At 37.1% G+C, this 21,135-nt stretch overlaps 1 protein-coding gene across 2 annotated transcripts in view; it reads right to left on the minus strand.

Annotated features, from left to right (window-relative positions):
- Positions 1-15,341, minus strand: part of SDCBP (syndecan binding protein) — a 34,465-nt gene extending 19,124 nt beyond the window's left edge. Inside the window, exon 1 of one of the 2 annotated variants that reach the window (XM_081266085.1) lies at positions 14,879-15,341. The gene's annotated coding sequence lies outside the window, so the exon portion shown is untranslated. The remainder of the gene's footprint in view (positions 1-14,878) is intronic. The other variant, XM_081266084.1, reaches the window with a different exon arrangement.
- Positions 15,342-21,135: the final 5,794 nt, after the last annotated feature.

Genomic DNA, 21,135 nt, shown 5'->3' on the forward strand with positions numbered 1-21,135 from the left:
CTAAATAAAGAATAGCAATTTTAGCTCATAGTCTCAGATGTTCAAAGTCCAGGATGGGGGATGGCAGGCACAGATTCACCTTAGTTGAAGCTCACCTCACAGCTGATGGTATCATGATAGGAAAGCACTTGACAGCAAAGAGCTCTTATGGCAAGATGGGAAGCCAGCAACATACGGGGCTAGTAATGACTGAGCCCCAGCTCTGAAAGATCCCACCACCTCTTTAACACCACCAGACTGAGAAACAAGTCTCCAACACATAAATCTTTTAGGACAGACCCCCATCAAACCACTGCAAGGTTCTTCAGATTTTATATTTCTTTATGATTCAGTCTTGGCAAGTGGTCTGTGTTCTTAGCAACTTATCTACTACTAGGTATTCAATGAGTCAACACCTAACAGCCTCTTTTAAGTGTTGTTAATTCCGTAGCATCATTTGGAATGTCTTTTTTCATTTCTGATTTTGTGTCTTCTCTCTTTCTTCTTAGTCTAGCTAAAAGTTTATTTATTTGTTAATTTTTAGGGAAAAAAACTCAGTTTTGTAAATTTTTCTTCTATTTTCTATTTTACTCGTTTCTTCTCTAATCTAGTAAATTGATGCTTTTACTTTAAAAATTCATTCCTTAAGTCAACTTTAAACCAAATAAACATAATTTGCTTTTCTTTCTGGTTATTTCCTCTTTGTCCCCAACCTGTGGTGTTAGGGTTTGAACCCAAGATCTTTGGTTCCCCTTTTTGTAATCCAAAAAATTTGTTCAGGAATGTGCTTAATCTCCACACATTTGTGAATTTTCCAATTTCCCTCTGCTGACTTCTAGTTTCATTTCATTGTGATCAGAAAGGATGCTTTGGGCTGGGGATGTGGCTTAAGCGGTAGTGCGCTCGCCTGGCATGCGTGCGGCCGGGATTCGATCCTCAGCACCACATACAAACAAAGATGTTGTGTCCGCAGAAAACTAAAAAAATAAATATTTTTAAAAAAATTTCCCTCTCTCTCTCTCTTTAAAAAAAAAAAAAAAGATGCTTCATATGATTTCAATACACTCAAATCTGACAATTCTGCTGTGCTGGAAGAAATGTTCTTTCAATGTCTTTAAACAGTACTGTAGTCCATTTATATGGACTACAGTACTGTTTAAGTCCTATGTTTTGTTTTGTTTTGTTTTGTTTTGTTTGGTGTGTATACCAGGGATTGCACCCAGGGTTGTTTAACCACCAAATCACATCCCCAGCCCTTTATATTTTTATTGTAAATTGCTTAGGGCCTTGCTAAATAGCAGAAGCTGGCCTTGCACTTGCAATCCTCCTGCCTCAGCCTCCCAAGCTTCTCAAGTTGCTGGGATTACAGGTGCGCATCACCACACATGGCTGTTTTCCTTACTGATATTCTGTCTGGATAGCTTATCCATTATTGAAAATGTGATATTGAAATCTCCTACTATTATCCTCTTATTTCTCCTACTGGTTCTGTTAATATTTGCTTCATGTTTCAGTGATCTGAGACTGGGTGCATATGTAACTATTCTTTATTCCTGATGAAATGACATGGGGCATGGGGATAGAAATGATGGTGGAATGTGATGATCATTATTATCCAAAGTACATGTATGAAGACACGAATTGGTGTGAATATACTTTGTATACAACCAGATATATGAAAAATTGTGCTCTATATGTATAATAATTGTTTTGTTTTGGTTTTTTTTTTTAGAGAGAGAGAGAGAGAGAGAGAGAGAGAGAGAGAGAGAGAATTTTAATATTTATTTTTTAGTTATGGGCGGACACAACATCTTTGTTTGTATGTGGTGCTGAGGATCGAACCCGGGCTGCACGCATGCCAGGCGAGCGCGCTACCGCTTGAGCCACATCCCTAGCCCAAGAATTGTAATTTTTTTTAAAAAATCACCTGACTTTGAGTTTTGCTGACTCCTTGCTCTGCTGCTGAAATCCCTAGCATATCTCTTGATTTAGTTACCACATTCTTAGCTCCAAAATGTGTTTGGTTCTTTGTTGATATTATCATTTTTCCTGAGGCACCTTTATGATGGTAGGTTTGAATTCTTTGTGAAGCAATTTGTGTAACTCCACTTTTTAAAGACTGGTTCCTGAATAGTCTGTTCCTTTGATTTTGCCATGTTGTCCTGATTCCTTACGTGCCTCATAACTTTGTTTGGGGATTAAAACATGACATTCAGAGAGAAAGAGCCACGTCTACCAGGCTTTCTATAATGATGCTACATAGAGAAAAATCTCCACTAATCATCCTGATTAGATTCTGGGTACTCACTGAACTTTTTCTGTGGATGCAACTTCTCTAGACTTTTATGTGTAAATTCTTAGAAGAATTTGTAGATTTCCATTTTTATAGATCTTATAATCTTTTGCTCTTTCTGATATCGCTCTGTGGTACCTCAAGTTCTCTGGAGCTGCTGCAAGCTACCCAGCACTAGCCAGAACATCCTTTGAGCAGCTCTCCAAAGAGCTAAAATCATTCTAGTCTACCCCTTTGCCTCTGACACTAGGTAGAGGAAGACAAACTTATCAGTTACTGTTTGATCAACCACAGGCCTTTTAGAACAGAAGCATGTCATTCAGCTCTTCTTTGCTCTCAGTGGTTCCCATACATCTAGAGTATACTGGCTCCCATTACAGGTCTGAGAACAGCATGACAGAAACTAGTCCCTTGGCAGTACACTGAGAGGTTAAAACACTAGACAGTATGCTGACTCCTGTCACATGTTCCAACACAGGGGAAAGACAGAAACCAAACCTTTGGGCAGCCAGGTGAAAAATCAAAATACTGGACACACTCCCAACTTGGATTTCTCTAAGGGGAAGATGGAAATTGGTATGGTTTTTTTCCTACTCATTCCATGCTGAGCCAGGTGAAGGGACTATGACGCATACACGTCTAAACTGTCAATGTTTCAACGTAGTAACATCTTCTATAAGTGCCTATATTCTGTTACAATAGAAACCAGATCCTTGGGCAGACCCTTGCAAATCCTGAATGTTGCATATATTTCAGTTTTCTCTTTCCCTCCCCAGGAAGAAACCAGGAGCAGGGTTTCCTCTCCACACCATGCCAAGCTAGGGAATGGTCTATAATGAGCAAATGCCATTAGTTTTCCTTCCATTGTCCAGGCAGCTACTTTAATGATTGCTCAGGGTCTAGAAGCCTCTCTCTGCAATTCTCACAAAGAGAATTTATGCATGAATTGTTGAGTCAGTATCTCCATGAGAAGAAGTGCCTAACACCCAACTTCATTTTTCTGCCTAGCTATATTCCCTGACTACAACCCCCAATAAAATGCTGAAAAGAAATAATATGGGGCTGGGGATGTGGCTCAAGCGGTAGCGCGCTCGCCTGGCATGCGTGCGGCCCGGGTTCGATCCTCAGCACCACATACAAACAAAGATGTTGTGTCCGCCGAGAACTAAAAAAAAATAAATATTAAAAATTCTCTCTCTCTCTCTCTCTCTCTCTCTCTCTCTCTCTCTCTTTGAAAAAAAAAAGAAATAATATGACACAATTCGTAAGGGAAAAGTAAGATTTAGGTTTTTGAATAAAATACAAATTCTTGAGAGAGCACAAATACTACTTAATCATATTAATCCAGAAGAAAGAAATCAAATACCTTTTCTCTGTGTTCAAACATGAGTTCCCCTAGCAGACTTTCTCCTGAACACAATTTTTTTTGGCAGGATCGGGGTACTGAGGATTGAACTCAGGGGCACTCAACCATTGAGCCACATCCCCAGCCCTATTTTGTGTTTTATTTAGAGACAGGGTCTCACAGAGTTGCTTAGTGCCTCACCTTTGCTGAGGCTGACTTTGAACTCACAATCCTCCTGCCTCAACCTCCCGAGCTGCTTAGGGATTACAGGTATGTGCCACAGCACCCAGCATACAAACAAATTTTTTACTTTAAACTTTCAGCCATTTTATCAATAAAACAAAGTACATGATATAAATAAAATATAAAGCAAACTGTAGTATCAACAACTACACTGAAAAGAATGTTATTTGGGAGTCTAGAACTATTTCTATTTTTGGTTCTACCACTGCTAAGTATAAGATCTGACTGTCTTCATGAAAAATAAATTGAGGGGCTGGGGATGTGGCTCAAGCCGTAGCGCGCTCGCCTGGCATGCGTGTGGCTGGGGTTGGATCCTCAGCACCACATACAAACAAAGATGTTGTGTCTACCGAAAACTAAAAAAAAATAAATATTTTTTTAAAAAAAGAAAAAGAAATTGGACCAACTTAATGAGTAGTTTTCTAACTTTTCTCCTCCATAAAAGTATCTCTTCAAACAAATTTAAGTATTATGAACAACTCTATGGTTACTAATACTGAACAACTCAAGTCTAGAAAAGAAATGGGCTTCAAAAATTTTTTAAGCTATGACCAAAATTTTTACTTTTGTAAAAACTTAGTTTCAGAGCCGTCTCTAAATAAAATATAAAATAAAAGTGGAGATGTGGCTCAGTGGCCTAGTGCCCCTCAATTCAATCACTGGTCCCCCAGCCACACATACACACCGCAAAAAAAAAAAAAAAAAAAAAAAAAAAAAAAAAAAAAAACCACTTAGATACAGGTTTTCTTTAAATGTATTGATTTTAACTTTCACCATTATATTAAGAAACAAAGTATTCCTCCATGATTTTACTTTCTTGGCCTCATTTCATCCAATTTCTTTCCAAGCATTAAAATGTTCTAACCACAATCCACTTGTTATTTGCCAGCCAGGTTATATGTTTCTGTGTCTTCATATTTTTGGAAAAGGTATCTTCTTTTAATTGAATATCCTTCCATGACTTCCCACCTATCAAAATCAAGGCACCAAAAACATTCAACAAATGGTGCTGGCAAAACTGGAAATTCTTATGTAGCAAAATGAAATTAAACCTCTGTGTCTCACCCTGCACAAAAACTCAACTCAAAATGGATCACTAGAACAGAGACCCTGCACCTAATAGAAGAAAAAGTAGGCCCAAATCTTCACCATGTTGGCCAAGCATCGGATTTCCTTAACAAGACCTCTAAAGCACAAGAAGTAAAATCAAGCATCAATAAATGGAATGAATTCAAATTAAAAAGCTTCTTCTCAGCAAAGAAAACAATAATGTGAGGAAAGAGACTACAGATTGGGAGAAAATCTACCATATGCACCTCCCACAAAGCATTAATCTCTAGGATATATTAACAACCAAAAAATAAATAAATAACCCAATCAATAAATGGGCTAAGGAACTGAACAGACACTTCACAGAACAAGAAATACAATCCATCAACAAACATATGAAAAAGTATTCAACATCTCTGGCAATTAGAGAAATGCAAATCAAAAGTACACTAAGATTTATCTCACTACAGTCAGAATGGCAATCATCACGAATACAGGCAACAATAAATGTTGGTGAGGATGTGGAGAAAAAGGTACACATTGCTGGTGGAACTGCAAATTGGTACAACCACTATAGAAAGCAGTATGGAGATTATTCAGAAAACTTGGAATGGAACCACCATTTGACCCAGGTATCCCACTCCTCAGTTTATACTCAAAGAACTTAGTATACTACAGTAATGCAGCCTCGTCAATGTTAATAGCAGCTCAATTCACAACAGCTAAACTATGGAACTAACCTAGATGTCCTTCAATAGGGGAATGGATAAAGAAAATGTGGTATATATATATATTCAATGGACTATTACTCAGCTTCAAAGAAGAATGAAATTATGGCATTTGCCAATAAATGGATGGAGCTGGAGAATATCATGCCAAGCAAAATAAGCCAATCCCCAGAAACCAAAGGCTGAATGTTTCATCTAATATGCAGACACTACCAATAAAGGCACTAGAGAAGAACAGAGTTACCTTAGATTAGGTAGAGGGAGGTGAAGGGAGGGATGGAGAGGGGAGGGGATGTGGGGATAGGAAGGATACTAGAACAAAACAGACATTATTACTTTATGTATATATGTAATTGCATGACCAATGTGATTCTACAACATGTACACTTAAAAAATGAGAAAATATATCCCATCTATCTACAATATATCAAAGTGCATAAATGCATTCTGTCAATATAACTAATTAAAACAAATTTTAAAAATCCTAGTCAACTTTGAGGCTTAGCTCAAGTGCCACTTTTTTAGTCTTTGATGACCTCAATCTAACATTATTTGTTCCTCTCAACCCAGTTTTACTTTCCTTATGCTACAGCTAGTACACATTTACCTCCAATACTTAAGGGTAGAACCCACAATTTCTTATTTATGTAGCATAAATGCTTTATCCTCAAAGACATCAAATGTTTACTATTATCAGTAAACAATATATCTTTAAATATTTATTGAAAAGATCAAAATACTATAAAAGCAAGTCTATAATTTTGAATCTAATTGCAAAAAACCTTGCAAGGGAATAATAAATGTTTGTATTATTTTTCTGAAGGGTTCTATTAACTCATATGGTATACTGTATTTAGATAGTCTTAAAATATTGATAAATTCAATTTATATTAAAATTGAGTAGTGTTCATCAAACTGTAGGAATGGAGAGATAAAGAGAAAACACAACAGGGGAGAAATTATTTTCAGTTCTTACAAGTGGAAAGTAGTTAGTGGGCTGAGTATGGTGGGAAAAGGGGGAAGAGATTTAAAATTAAACATTCATAAGAATTAAATATAAGGAAACAACTGAAAACTATTTCACATAAGATGATCACATAAAAAACATGCTCATGACAATGGTAACCAATAAAAAGCAATATATAATTACATGAAAATAAAGACAAATACATATGAATGATCGGATGATTAATTAATATACTACATTGGCATTTCATAGAAAATTTTAATCTCTAATCCTGCAATTTTTTTTCCCCAATGTGTAAAAATTTCTGAAGGGTCAGCACTCAGGGACAAAAACAAGAACATTTTCAACATCACAAAGTAAAGTTAAAACAACTTCAGTCCCATAAGCAGTGGTATTTGAGTAAGCTGGGTGAACCACACACTCGAGAACAAAGCCAGTATGGAATAGACAGAGGCATAAAAACCACAAAAATCAAACTTTCCAGCATAATATTTGTGGTATGTTAATTGTAACATTAAGTTACTGAAAATTTTTAAAAAAGCAAAATCTGCTTGTGAGAAATAGACAGTAATCTATAAGAATAAATATCAGGACTATAGTCACTTCTGAGTGCATCAGGTAGATGAGGTCAGGAAGACACATCAGAATTGCCCAGTGCCTATTTATTCATTTGGAGAGGCATTTAGATTCTTGTTATTTAAATTTAGCATAAAACAATTTCAAAAATTATCTTTGCTTCTTCACACTGTATCACTAATCCACTCAGATTTTCAACTAAGCAAATAAAAATCTTATTCTTAAATCATGTAATACAACTATTAAATACTTGGGCAAGCTGGAATCATATGGCAGCAAGACTTTAAAAGGAAACAGAAGGGAAATAGCTCAGGTAGGCAGCCTGTTCACCCAAGGAGTTCACAAGGAATCCTCCACTCAGTAGGTTAAACTCATTCACCAAGCTTGGGGATCACTCTCACTGAGGAGATGTAGCCCAAGGTGACTTACTCCCAGGAAAGCAGTGAGAGAAACCTAAGCAGCTGGGAAATTTAATTTTGGAAGCTATAAGCCTCTACTGCCTCCTCACAGTGGGGAAACGCTCTCACCTTCAGGCTCTCAATTCTCATCAACAATCAAAGATTCACCTGGAGTCAGTATTCCATTACTGACCTATGATGTCTTTTTTGTGAAACCATTTCTAACACCAAATGTGTGGAGTCTGCTGAACATCAACCAACTATCCAACAAGAACTTAGTATTTAACAATTCAACTTTGATACCAGACACAATTAGCACAGACTCCACAAGTTCAGGGCTCTGTCCCATAACAATGGCCCTACTTCACAGGTGCCAGTCATAAGCACCTATAAACTAAGGGATCCTATAATCCCATCAAATTCAATAATTTAACAGAACTCCTCACAGAATTCAACAAAATTTTACTTGCACTTACCAGTTTATAAAAAGAATATAACTCAGGAACAGCCAAATGGAACACATATATATAAATCAAGGGAAGGAGCAGGAGGTGATGGGATATATAAATAATCCTGATAAACAGCTATAATTAAAGAAATCTTCTCCCCTCCCTCATCCTTTTGTTTTCCTAGTTTAGACTGAAGAACTCCCCCCATTATGACTTAGATAATGTTCCCTTTTTTACTTATGACAAAGCCAGACAATGAATTCACAAATTCCCATTTCTTGCCATAGTCAGCTGAACAGTTTTCACCTCAATGTTCAAAAAATATTCATAACCTAAACTTTGCTTGTACTTCTCTTTCCTTCAAGACACTTAACTTTGATCTACCCTCAGCCTAAGCCAACATATAGTCCCTATTATGCCTCCTAAGATCAGGCTGACTTCATGGTAAAACATTATCTGACCTGAGATCTGACTTGCCACTCTCCATCCTGCCCTTCCCCAAAAACTTCCTTTTCTAATCTGCTCCTTCCTATGAAAGGCACCCCTTTTCTGCCCAGATGCTTGCAGATTTTAGACTTGGTACTCTCCCCTCTTGGAATACTCCTTTACAATAAAGCCACTTCTTACCTAAATCTGCATTTGTTTTGACAGTCTAAAACAATTACCCTCTCAGAAAGGATAACATTTTTTCCTTCCGTTACAATTCCAACCACATCTACCTGTGCACACCTACCTTTCCAGTGTTTTCCTTGTAAAAACTCCTTCCATGGCCAGTGTGAGCATGCTAGCATACTTAGCTTGCAGGAGAGGCTAGCCAGGAAGAAATAACCAAACCTTCAACAACATCCTTTTGCAAGCTCAAGATAGATTTTGAGTTACAGGGCTCAGTATTTCTGCCTCCCAAAGTTATTCATTTAGGTTTAAATGAGAAATTCATATTTGAAAAACCACTCAAATGAAGTATGTTCTAGGAAGAAAACTGTAAGGCATTTATCTCTCATACCTCAAAGCAAGTGTCTAACCCTTTCAACAATAAACATGTCATTTAATTAATATTTCCATGATAACAAATCATTTATTAAATAACGGGTCACATGTGAATCTCGTCTCATCCCATGGGAATTAGGATTAAAACAGGATACAGAACAGAGTTATCCTGTCAAGCCATTTCCCAGCTTCCTACAGATCTCCCAAGTACTTGTATATTACAGAAGCTGAAACAGAGCCTGTAAATTATATTTAAATAATTAAATATAATCTGACACTAAGTCAAAGTATCAGAAATATGTGGCCCTTTTTGAAAAACCACAAAGCTACCCTTGGGAAATCCTTTCAATTATGACTGGAATGTCAAAACGACAACTGAGATTTAAGAGGATTCTGAAAATAACTATTACATCAGGGAAGAATTCTCATTTTACCTCACCCTCCTATCAAGCAGCATTACTGCAAGGTCTAAACTACAGAATTTTGTTCCTAGGCCTTTGTTTCAGCTGACCAATCAATATAACTTCTACTTTGCCTGAAATCAGCAGGCAAGAGTCACAGTGGCTATCTACTCTACCAAAGTTTGATCACAGCTCTCCCAATCATAAAAGCTATTTTTCTCTGTCCTAATTCTCTGGAAAGAACTGGTGCTCTCATACTATTCTTAAGCCAAGTTTGGCCCACTCTTATACTCTATGCAACCTTCTTGACACTCTTCATGCCTTATGAAAGACTGCTAAACCCAGTCTTTCCCTGGGCCTTGGAAAATAATCCCCAAATTAGTATCTATTCAGAGATTTCTCAGGGATTGGGGTAGTATCAAGGTATTTTCAAGACATCTAAAGTACCTTTTTTGTTAAGAGTATAAAGTTTCTGATTTGTCCCTCAACCTTCCCACCCAGATTAGTGTAGAATCTTTAAACGTGCACAGAGAAAAGGCCTCCATAACTTAAACAATGTATATGGTATTTTGGAACATCAAGTTAATTTCCTTTCTATCTGCAAACACATTGGTAAATTTCCAAATGATACCACCTGGAATGGCAATACTGACTGACTTCACTCCTTGAACCAACCACTACAACTGGTTTCCTGTAAAAATTAAGTGACTGGGTTAAATAATATTTGTTTTTGTTTTTTGCTTTTTCATGGTATATTTCTATTTATAAACATCCTCTTTGGTTTTTGTCAACGTCGTTTTACAGTTTTCAGTGCACACATATTACATGCATTTTTGTTACCTAAGTAATTTATATGTACTTGTTATTTTCAAAAGTATTGGTTTTGTTAAGATTCTTTTTTCAATTATTTTATTGTTAATATATTGATTTTGTATATAGGCTTTTCATCCTGAACTTTTTAAACAATTTTTTAAATTTGTTTTAATTAAACATGTCAGTAGAATGCACTTATGCACCTTGATATATCGTACATAAAAGGGGTATAATTTCTCATTTTTCTGTTTATACATGTGGTAGAGTCACATCAGTCATGCTTATTTGTTTTAATCTGAGGTTATTTTAAAATATTTGTGACAATGCAAATTCAGGACTGCAGAATCACTAACCATAAAAAAAGAAAAAATACAGTGTCAAGACTCCAAAGATCTGAGTTCTAATCCCAGGTCGGCCATCAACTTAAGCTCTTTCCAGGGTCTTGTCTCAATGTATAATACATTTAATCAACAACAAATAAAATTTTATCTGAGGCAGAAAGTCTACTTTCTACAACTGTCTACTACTACAAGCTCTATTCCCCTTAACTTTAACTACAAAAGGTTTGAACATTCTAGTCCCATAAATTATTTTCAGATGGATGCAACATATCAAACTATTTCCTTATTTAAACAAAAAAGTAGCTTAATTAGCTTCAATTATTGTGAAATGAAAAATAATACAAAATAATACAAAAACATTGACTCAGAAAACTACAACACACAAAGCAGTAGCCTAAAGTACTATCATATGGTATCAAAGTAAAACAGAATTTAAGGTCCTGAAACAGTGGTTCTTCAACTTTACAGTGCATAAGAATAATCTGGAAATCTTAATAACAGATTTCTAACTCCATGCAGCAGAAACTGAAACAGTAGGCACAAGACTGGGAAACAGGTAGGGTCCAGGAATTTGAACTTTAATTCTTTGTATACAATCAGGGTCTAATGGACCTCCTTATTTAAGCAGTATTATTCTATGACTTTTACTTTTCCTTAGCAATTTTTTCAAAGAAAAACAGAAAATTTTTTTTCAATAAAATAAAATCATTATCTTACAAATACCATCAAGGTTTGCTAGAAATTTTTATAAGTCTAAAAATCTATACAAGATGAAATCTTAGTGAACTTAATTTTTCCTACATCTTGAAACATTTTTTGCTATTTTATCAATCTAGAAATTTATCATTATTCATTGGTTATTCCAAACTATGCTATACTAAAATGACAACAAAAATAGAATTGTTGCATGATGATGCAACAGTGAAATAAATTATTACATTAGTCATCTTTCAGTTTGTATTGCCCAGAGAAAACAACCTTTACAAGGTAGAAGGTCTAGAGATAGCACTTTTGTAGTCTCTTTATGTTTTAAAGCCTTCAGTGAACCCAATAGAAAATTAAAGCATTTTTTCTCATTTTCATCCACATGTCAGAAAAAAAGCTAAAGAGAGGAAGATGAAGAAATTTACTGAACAAATTAGAAAATGCATGCAAAAAGACAAATAGCTACATTTTAGAATCTTAACAAGAAAACTGACCATAAACAAGATCTCAGATTATCAGTTTTTAGATTATGATATTTTAATTGAAATTCCTCAAACCTAAGAATCAATAAGCAAACAATATATTTCTAATTAATAAAAGAAATACTTTGCACTCGGTTATTCTGCAGGAAGGACGTTATCATGCAATACTTTGAAGTAAGCACTGAACCATCCTGTTTTACTAAAAGGATAGTATAATCTTTTTTCATCTTTTTCCATCTGCATACCAAAATTTGCTTGGCATGATTTCTAAGAGGTCAAATGAAGATAGGTATATAAACAAAGGTGAACTGGGTGGAAACAGTAATGTAAAAATTTTAAAAATTCATTGCACAGATTATTCTCGCTGTTATTTATAAACACACATGTGAAAATTCTTTAAAAGTAAAGAGCAAACATGGTCAGCCTCTCTTCAAAATCATGGTCCATTAATATTTTCAAAAGTACTGCATTTTATGATTGAAAAAGTGCAAAAATTACCAAATAATAATGATGGCCTCTTATAGAGATATATTTCAAATCTGGAATCCATATTATGTTTTGACCACACAAGTGCAAGAAGAACCAAAAGCAATGATATGCTAGGATGTACTGGAGATGAATTTGAAATCTGAAATCATCTTTATAAGATACTTTCATTCATTATGTGCAATTAGTTCAATTCAAAGATTTGCTCATTTCAGCAATATATATTTTCAAAAGCAGGAAAATTTGGAATAATGTGGGTTGTGTTGAAAATGTTCTTAAAATTTCTAGTAAAATTGTTTCTCTCTTAATTTTCATTTTGTAAATTATTCATAAAATGTAAACAATAAAAGTGTCCACTAAACTCACATGGTAAAATGACAACCAAGATTTCTAATAAAGTAAGGACTAATAAGCATTATGGGTTATTCCTGTAAGTGTCAAGGAACACACTTTGATAAAGTCCTTTAAACAGTTTTCCAGAGCACTGTCTCAAACTCAACTAGTCATCAGATCAGAATTACCTGGGGCACCAGTTAAAAATAGTTCCCCAGGCTGACACAGATTTCATGAAAGGTCTTTGAAACTATTCTTTTTAATAAATATCCAGGGAGAATTTGAAGATCAGCCATTGAAAAATGTAGCAATATGAAGTCAACTCCATAATTTTTTCTTGCCAATGGGATTATATTTCTTTCTTACTGAACCAACAAAAAAACAAACACTCTGTCTAACAACACTCTGACAGCATGACTTTAAGATAAACATCTACACATTACTAGTAGGAGTGTAAACCAGCACAATTCAGGTAGAAAATGAGCTTACAGTATCTGCCAAAATTATAAATTAAAATACTCTATGACCCAGCAACATTACTTCAGATCTTAAGTTTACAAATATAATTTTTTAATATCAGCATTACAAATATACTTTTGCACAGGGGAAAGAACATGAAAATTTTACTCACTGCTCCACTGATTACAATAGCAAAAGATCTAAAAGTTCTATATATATTGATATTAAAACAGCTCCAAAATATTGTCACTAAATAAAAGCACTGTAGAGTAACATATAAAGCATAACATTTGTGTTAAAGGGAAGGATGGAAATATATTTATACATCTGCCTGGATAGATACAAAATATCCCTGAATGGGCACCTAGGAAGTTTAAAACAGTTGGCTGCTTACCAAAAGGAATATGGTTGGCTAGAACACACAAAGGAAGGTTTTATAATGTATCTAGCAGATGGAGGATTATATGCTGTATGCATTTACTATTGCTTACATTTTGAGCTTATGCCTCAAACACTACGGTTCCAAAATGCACTGGCAACACTTGCTAAGAAATTAATAAATGCCAATATAACTATTACTAACATTTTAAAGTTATTTAGGGGAGTCTTTTTGAAATCTCTTGGCATTTAATTTACTACTTTATTATGGAGTGACTATTTACCAAAACTCTTAAATCATTCCACTTATTTTAATTTTGTGGCCGAGACCAATTAATCTATAATATTTCGGTACCATTAAAGGCACAAAAGTTGATAGACCTTAGTTGGTAATAGAAAAATTGAAAAAAAAAATACCTTTTACAGTTGCCCTCCACCTCAAACAGGAAAATATAAACAATGAATAAATTCGAGTAATTTAACCAATCATGTTTTCATTTAAAACTCATAACTTACAAGGCCTGCAGCTGTTGTCAAAGTAACTTTCGTTTCTAAGCAACTGTTCTCTTAAATAAGTGGATAAGAATTTGGTAACCCAAGTGTACTTTCTAAATAATGAACAGAAGGGGGGGTACAAACAGTACATGTGTGTGCAGATACTCTATATGGACTCAAAAACCCTAGAAAATGCCTTTCGAAAAATGACATATTAGAATATTCGATGATTCAATAATTGTGCTTTGATGAACCTGAAAACTTTCCATATCCGTACGCCTCCACTTTCCCATTATTAGAAGGAAACCCTGACGTGAAAGCTCTGAGTCACCAGATCTCCAGAGAGATTTCCTTGTGAACACACCCTACAGGAACAACGTTTCTCCTTTGGCTCCAACTACTTCCCAAATAAGCGCCCAGCAAACAACCTCTCCCCCCCCCCCCCGCCCGCCTTCAGGAACCGAGGCTTCGCCCACTAAACAAACACCCCGTCCCCTGTCCAGATCCCGGACGTGCCGCCTGCGCCGCCGAGGAAGGTGATCGAGGACCCACGGATCCCAGGGGCGCACCGAGGCCAGCAGCTGTTTTTCTACCCACCTCTGGAGACCTTATCCCGCAGGGACAAGGAGGACAGAGAGACCCGTCCCCGAGAAGTCGCTGGGCTGTGGCGGGGGCTGCTGGCTCCGCCCCAGGCCGGGCCTCCAGGCTCCCCGCCCACCCCACCCCCCACCCGCAGCCCGAGCGGGACCCTGTGCTGGGGACTCAGGGGCTGGCAGGGCTGCTGCTTGGGAAAACTTCCCCCCAGGTCCGGCTGGGCGCAAGGAGGGGCGCAGAACCCCCCCGAGGAGGGGCGTCGCGGCCACGGCCGTGGCCACCCGAACACCGTTATGACCTGTACGTACTCCGTTAAGTAGCTCGGGACCCCGGGGTCCCCAAGACTCGACGCTCTGTCCCTGCGCCCGGGACGTACCTGCTTTCTGTCGCAGCAGCTCACCTAGGACACCAACACCCGCTCGCCGCCGCCTCCGGTCACTGGCACCGACTTCCGAGACCCGGGGGAAGGAGAGCGGCGCGCGCCCGAGACCGCCCTCAAGGAGCGTCACGGCGCCGCCCCCGCCTTCCGCCCGCGCAAGCGCGCGGCGCCGGGCGCTCCCGTCGCCCTGGTAACGGGCGGCGAGGATGGGGCGGGGCGCGGGGTCCTGGCGGCCGCCCGGGGGTCTGTGTCTCCGGTCTCCTCTCTGCTTGCTGTGTCCGAAGCCGCGCAGCTTCTCGGTGACGCTCAGGACCTTCTCCGCCTCCCGACGGTTCGTGCCTTAGGATCGCGTGTCTCTGGCTCCCGGTTCTGTTTCCGCGTGTGATGACAGTTCGCGTCACCTTCAACACAAAGAGATCCCTACAACCCGCGCTTCCTCTTTGGAGGTTTCTTCACCCAGCCTTCCCCTTCCACCCCTGCTCTCCTGTGACTGTCCTCTTGCTTGACTTCTCCAACTGGAGCTCAGAAACATTCATCTCACTATTTTTTTCTCAGTTCCAATCCTATTTTTCTCCTACAATTTTTTTAAGGCTTTTATTACTCTTTGTTCACCCGAGCTAATGTTCATTGCCTGTTGAGGGTTATGTGTGGTGTTTTGCAAAAATAATAGCTGTATCCTAATATAAAAACATAAAATCTATGATTTCATGAGTGTTAATGATGTGCCAAAAATTGTAAGAGCTAGTCTTTACGGTAATCTGTAAGATAGATACAACCCACCATTACAAAGAAACTGAATATTACCTTATCATGGAATACTGTAGTGTCCTTGAGAAAATAGCGTTAACATACAAGCAGTCTATTTATAGCTAAATTGTTTAGTGTTACAATAACCTAATCCGTGGTAAAACTAATAAAAATCTGAGCATAAAAGACATGGCAGATAAAATAAAAACTCTGCCCCCAGGGAAATCATGCCTTAGCTGATGAAATAAACATTTAAAAACAATAACACTGTAGCAGGGGTGGTGCATGCCTGTAATCCTAGTGACTGTAGAGACTAAGGCAGGAGGATTGCCAGTTGGAGGCCAGCCTCAGCAATTTAGCAAAAACCTTAGGAACTTAGCAAGACCTTGTCTCAAAATATAAAAAAAAAAAAAAAAATTAAGGGATGGGGTTATAAAGTGTCCCTGGGTTCAATCCCCAGAACAAACAAACAAACCAAAAAAAAAAAAAAATATATATATATATATATATATATTGAATTGAAAAGGAAGAAATAAAACTTTTGTTCTCAGATGACATAATTGTTTATGTATAAAATTCTTGAGAATTGGCAAAGTAATAAAACTAATCAGTAATTATAGCAAGATTGTAGAATACAAGGTTGATAACAAAAGTCAATTGTTTAGTTTTTTGTTTTGGTTTTGTACTGGGGATTGAAACTCCTGGGGCGCTTTTCCACTGAGCTAAATCCCCAGCCCTTTCTCTTTTGGGTCCTCACTAGATTACTAGGTTGGCCTTGAACTTGCCATCTTCCTCCCTCAGCCTCCTGAGTCACAGAGATTACAGGCATGAACCACCACACCTGGCAATTGTTTTCTTATGTACTGGAAATGGACAATTGGAAATTGGAATTAAAACACAATGCCAATTACCTTAGCACCAAAATAACATTAAATACTTAGCTATAAATTTAATGAAATGTACATAAGGTCTGTGCAAGGAAAAGTACAAAGTTCTACTGAAAAAAAATTTAAATAAATGGAAAGATATTCCGTGTTCATGGATAGGAAGACTGAATAATGTTAAGATTTCAGTTCCTCCCAACTTGATCTATAGATCTGACTCAATTTCAGGCAAAATGCCAACAAATCATTTTGTGAATTATGGAAAAATGAAAGAACCAAGAGCTAACACAATACCAAAAAAAGAGAAAGTATGAAACCTGACAGTACTGTTTTAGTTTGGCTGCTATAACAAATTACCAAGGACTAGATGGCTTAAAAAAATAAAGATATATAGATGTATATATCTTACAGTTCTGGAAGCTGGGAGGTTCAAGATCCTTGTGCCTGAGGATCTGGGGTCTGGTGAGGGTCCACTTCCTGGTTTGAAGATAGCCACCTTGCATTGTATCCTCAGTGGCTGAGAACAGGAAAAGAGAAAGTATAACTTCTCTGCTGTTTATTCTTATAAAGGCACTAGTGTTGCCATTAGTGCTCCACCTCTTGACCTCATTATCTTCCAAAGGACCCATCTCCAAATACCATCCCACTTTGTAATAGTCTTCAACATATGAATTTAGGGAGAGGGACATAAACATTCTGTCCATGGTAGTACTCAACTTCAAAACTCACTATAAAGCTGTAATAATCAAGAGAAAGTAATTTTGGCAAAAGAAAATACAAATACATCAATGGAGCACAATACAAAGCCCAGAAACAGACCCAACAAATACATTCAGTGGGTTTTGGACAAATGAGCAAAAGCATTCAAAGGAAAAAGAAAAGTCTTGCTGGGGATGTAGCTCAAAGAGAAAGAACATGCTTAGCAGGCATGGGACCCTGTATTTGACCCCCAGCACCCCAGGAAAGCCCAAAGGGGAAGAAAAGGAAAAATTTCCTCAACAAATGGTGCTTAAACAACTAGATTTCTGCCTTAAAAAAAAAAATAAATCTAGACACAGACCAAAACCCTTTATAAAGATTACCTTGAAATGGATCATACACCTAGATTTAAAATGTAAAACTATCTAGAAGATAACAAAGGAGAAAATTTAGTTGACCTTGGGTTTGGTCAAGAGGTTTTAGATACAGCAAAAGTGTAATCTATGGAAGAAAATATCAAGTTGGACATCATTAAAATGAAAAACTTGCTCTGTGAAAGACATTGTTAAGATAAGCTACAGACCAAAAGAAAATATTTGCAAAAAAAAAATCCGATAAAGGATTTATATTCAAAATACACATATCACAGTTAAACTCAATAAGAAAACAAGACAATTAAAAATTGTACAAAAGACTTGAACAAATAGCTCACCAAAGAAGATGTGGATGGCAAAAAAATACATGAAAAGAAATTCAGAACTCTAAACAGGCATAAATGTAAGCACCTCTGCTTCAAGTTGCAAGGTAATCAGTCTTTTATAAATAAAAGAATGTGTTATCCCAAAAAGGTAAAAATAAAAAGAACTACGTGGATAATTGCAAACATACTATAAACCTCTTGAATTGTCAGCAATGTTGAGAATTCCTGAAGAAAATATGAAGAGATTTACTTTTGGGAAGGTACCCTCCAGATACATTTATCACATAAAATTTCTATTTTTAAAATTGATATAGTTTAAAAGTATGAAATATGTTGAATCTGTATTAAAATAACTTTTGTTTGGATAAAAGAAGAAGTTCAATATCGTACAACATTAGGTAATTGCAAATTAAAATAATGAAAGCATACTACATACCTATCAGAATGGTTAAAATCCAAAACAATGACAATACCAAGTGCCAACTATGGTGTGGAGCAGCAGAAACTCATTCATTGCTGGTTGGGATGCAAAATGGTCTGGCCACTTTGGAAGACAATTTGGAAGTTTCTTAAAAGCTAAACATAATTTTGTCATTTGAATCATTAGTCATGTTCCTGGGCATTTATTCAAATTAGTTGATAAGTTATATCCTCACAAAGACTGTGCATGAATATTTACAGCAGCAATAACGCTGCTATATGAGTAAACATAATTGCCAAAAAATTGGAAACAACTAAGATGTCTTTCAATAGGTAAATGGAATAACAAACTGTGGTACATCCATACAATGGATTCAGCAATAAAAATGTCTTTAAAAGACACAAAAATGTGTAAGAGAATCCTAAATGCATTTTACCAAGTGAAAGAAGGCAGTCTGGCTACATGCTGTATGATTCCAACATTATGAATTTCAGAAAGGACAAAATTATGATGAAGTTATGATCAGTAGTTGCCAGGAGCTTGTGGGAAGTAGAAAAGAATAAGTAGATGACACATCGGGGATTCTTGGCTATTCTGTATGATACTATAAATGGTGGTTTTATGACATTGTACATTTGTCAAAACCAAAGAGAGTGTTGGGAATACGTGTGTGTGCGTGTGTGTGTGTGTGTGTGTGTGTGTGTGTGTGTGTTTATTTGGTCTTTGTCCCCAATTTCTAGCACAGACCTTCAAAAACTATTGCAGTTTCCTGAGTGATAAGAATGCTATATGAATGAGCTTATTCATGGCAGGCAATTAAGGTAGAGGAGCTCTAGAAAGCATCAAGGTGGAAGCCAGTCTCCAGTATGTGATTAGGGCTAAAACTCTTAGCACCATCGTTGATTTCTGGAAGGGGAGATCTCTGAGTTTATATACTTTGAGTTTTATATATCTCTGAGTTTTTTATCTTTGAGTTTATATACTTGGAAAATGATTCAATCAATCATGCCCCTCTAAGGAAACCTCCCAAAAAAAAAAAAAAAAAAAATCTGGATGCCAAAGCTCGGGGAACTTTCTGGTTGGTGGATGTAACAGTATATTTTAAAGAGAGTGATAGACCTTTTCAAACCATTGCCTAGGTACCTTTTCATCTATTTGTTTTCTTTACAATAAAACTGTAATCATATGTATATGCTTTCAGTAGAATCAGTGAGTCATTTAAGCTAACTGTTGAACTTGAAAATGGGGGTTGTGGGAACCTTCAAATTTGTAGCCAAATTGGACTGCAGTGTGGGCAGCACGAAGACCACCCCCTTGTAACTAGAAGAGAGGGCAGTTTTGTGGGAGACCTTCTTCTATCTTGTGGGATCTGATGTGAACTCTTGGTAGTCAGTGTCAGGATTAAATTGAATTCTAGGACACTCAGTTGGTGTCAGAGAGTTGTTCACAGAACAGAACACACTGTACAAAACACAGACTGAATTATGATGTAAACTACGAGCTTTATTAAGTATTATATAAATATTGGTTCATCAATTATAACAAATGTACCTCATTAATATATACTTATAATAGGAGAAATCGTGTTGAGTACAGGGAGTATATGGAAATTCATCGTACTATGTGGTCAACTTTTCTGTAAATCTAAATCTAAGTCCCTAATAAAATTGTCCTCACTTCCAGCTGCAAGTGGCATCCTCATGCTGTCCACACCGTGGTTCTACTTGACTATAAATTTGAAGGTTCTCAAAACCCTCCTTCAAGTTCAACCTAAAGCTATTTTTAAAAATAAAGATAATAAACATTTAAAAGAAGTAATTAGGGCTCGGGTTGTGGCTCAGTGGCAGAGTGCTTGTCTGGCATGTGTGAGGCACTGGGTTCAATTCTCAGCCCTGCAAATAAATAAATAAAATAAAGACCCATTGACAACTAAAAAAAGAAGAAGAAATAATTAAGTGGGTCTCGTAGAAAATGCCTGTAATCCCTGTGGCTCCAGAGGCTGAGGCAAGCAGATCCCAAGTTCCAGGATAGCCTCAGCAATTTAGCAAGACTGAAGGCAACTTACTGAGACCCTGTCTCAAAATAAAAAATGAAAAGAGTTGGGGATGTAGCTCAGTGGCAAAGCACCCCTGGGTCCAGGTCCCAGTACTATAAGAAAAAATAAATAAAAAGCCCGCGGGGGTTGGGGGTGGGGGGAGAAATGACTAAAAGAAGATGAGGCAATTAAACAAAGTAGTGGATATTTGAATTAAAGGTTAAAGTCCAAAGCAGAAGGCTGCACCTGCTAAGCCTCTGGGGAGACTTCCTTTGCCTGGGCTATAAGAATGGTGTAAAAATAGAAAAGGAACCACGATTGAAGTGGGGAGATCACAGGTGAGACATAAAGCCATACAGGGAATGAGAGGCTTGCTCTTTTATATCACCTTGCTCTTGCGAGAACTCATGAATTCTATAAAACCAATATGAGTATCTTCTGATGGAAGTGCCATCAATGACCTAACCACCTTCACCCAGCCGCCTCCTTTTAAAGGTTCTACCACCTCTTAATATCAACACACTTAGGGATCAAGGCATCCAAACCATGACATAGACTTGTCTTCATATCCAATCCATCCTCTAGGTAGTAACCAGAGTAATAATTCTAAATGCAAATCTAATCATGTTACTCTTTTTTTCAGTAGCTTCAATACAGTCCCCTCCCCCTACTTTCCCAGCTTCAATTTAAGCCTGCTCCTTCTCCTCCCAGGTCTTCTAGCCACAATGGCCTTTCAGCTCCTGGAATGCACCAAGGGTCAATTCAACT

Source organism: Spermophilus citellus, assembly GCF_964194105.1.
Source record: "Spermophilus citellus genome assembly, chromosome: 14".
Lineage (NCBI taxonomy): Eukaryota > Metazoa > Chordata > Mammalia > Rodentia > Sciuridae > Spermophilus > Spermophilus citellus.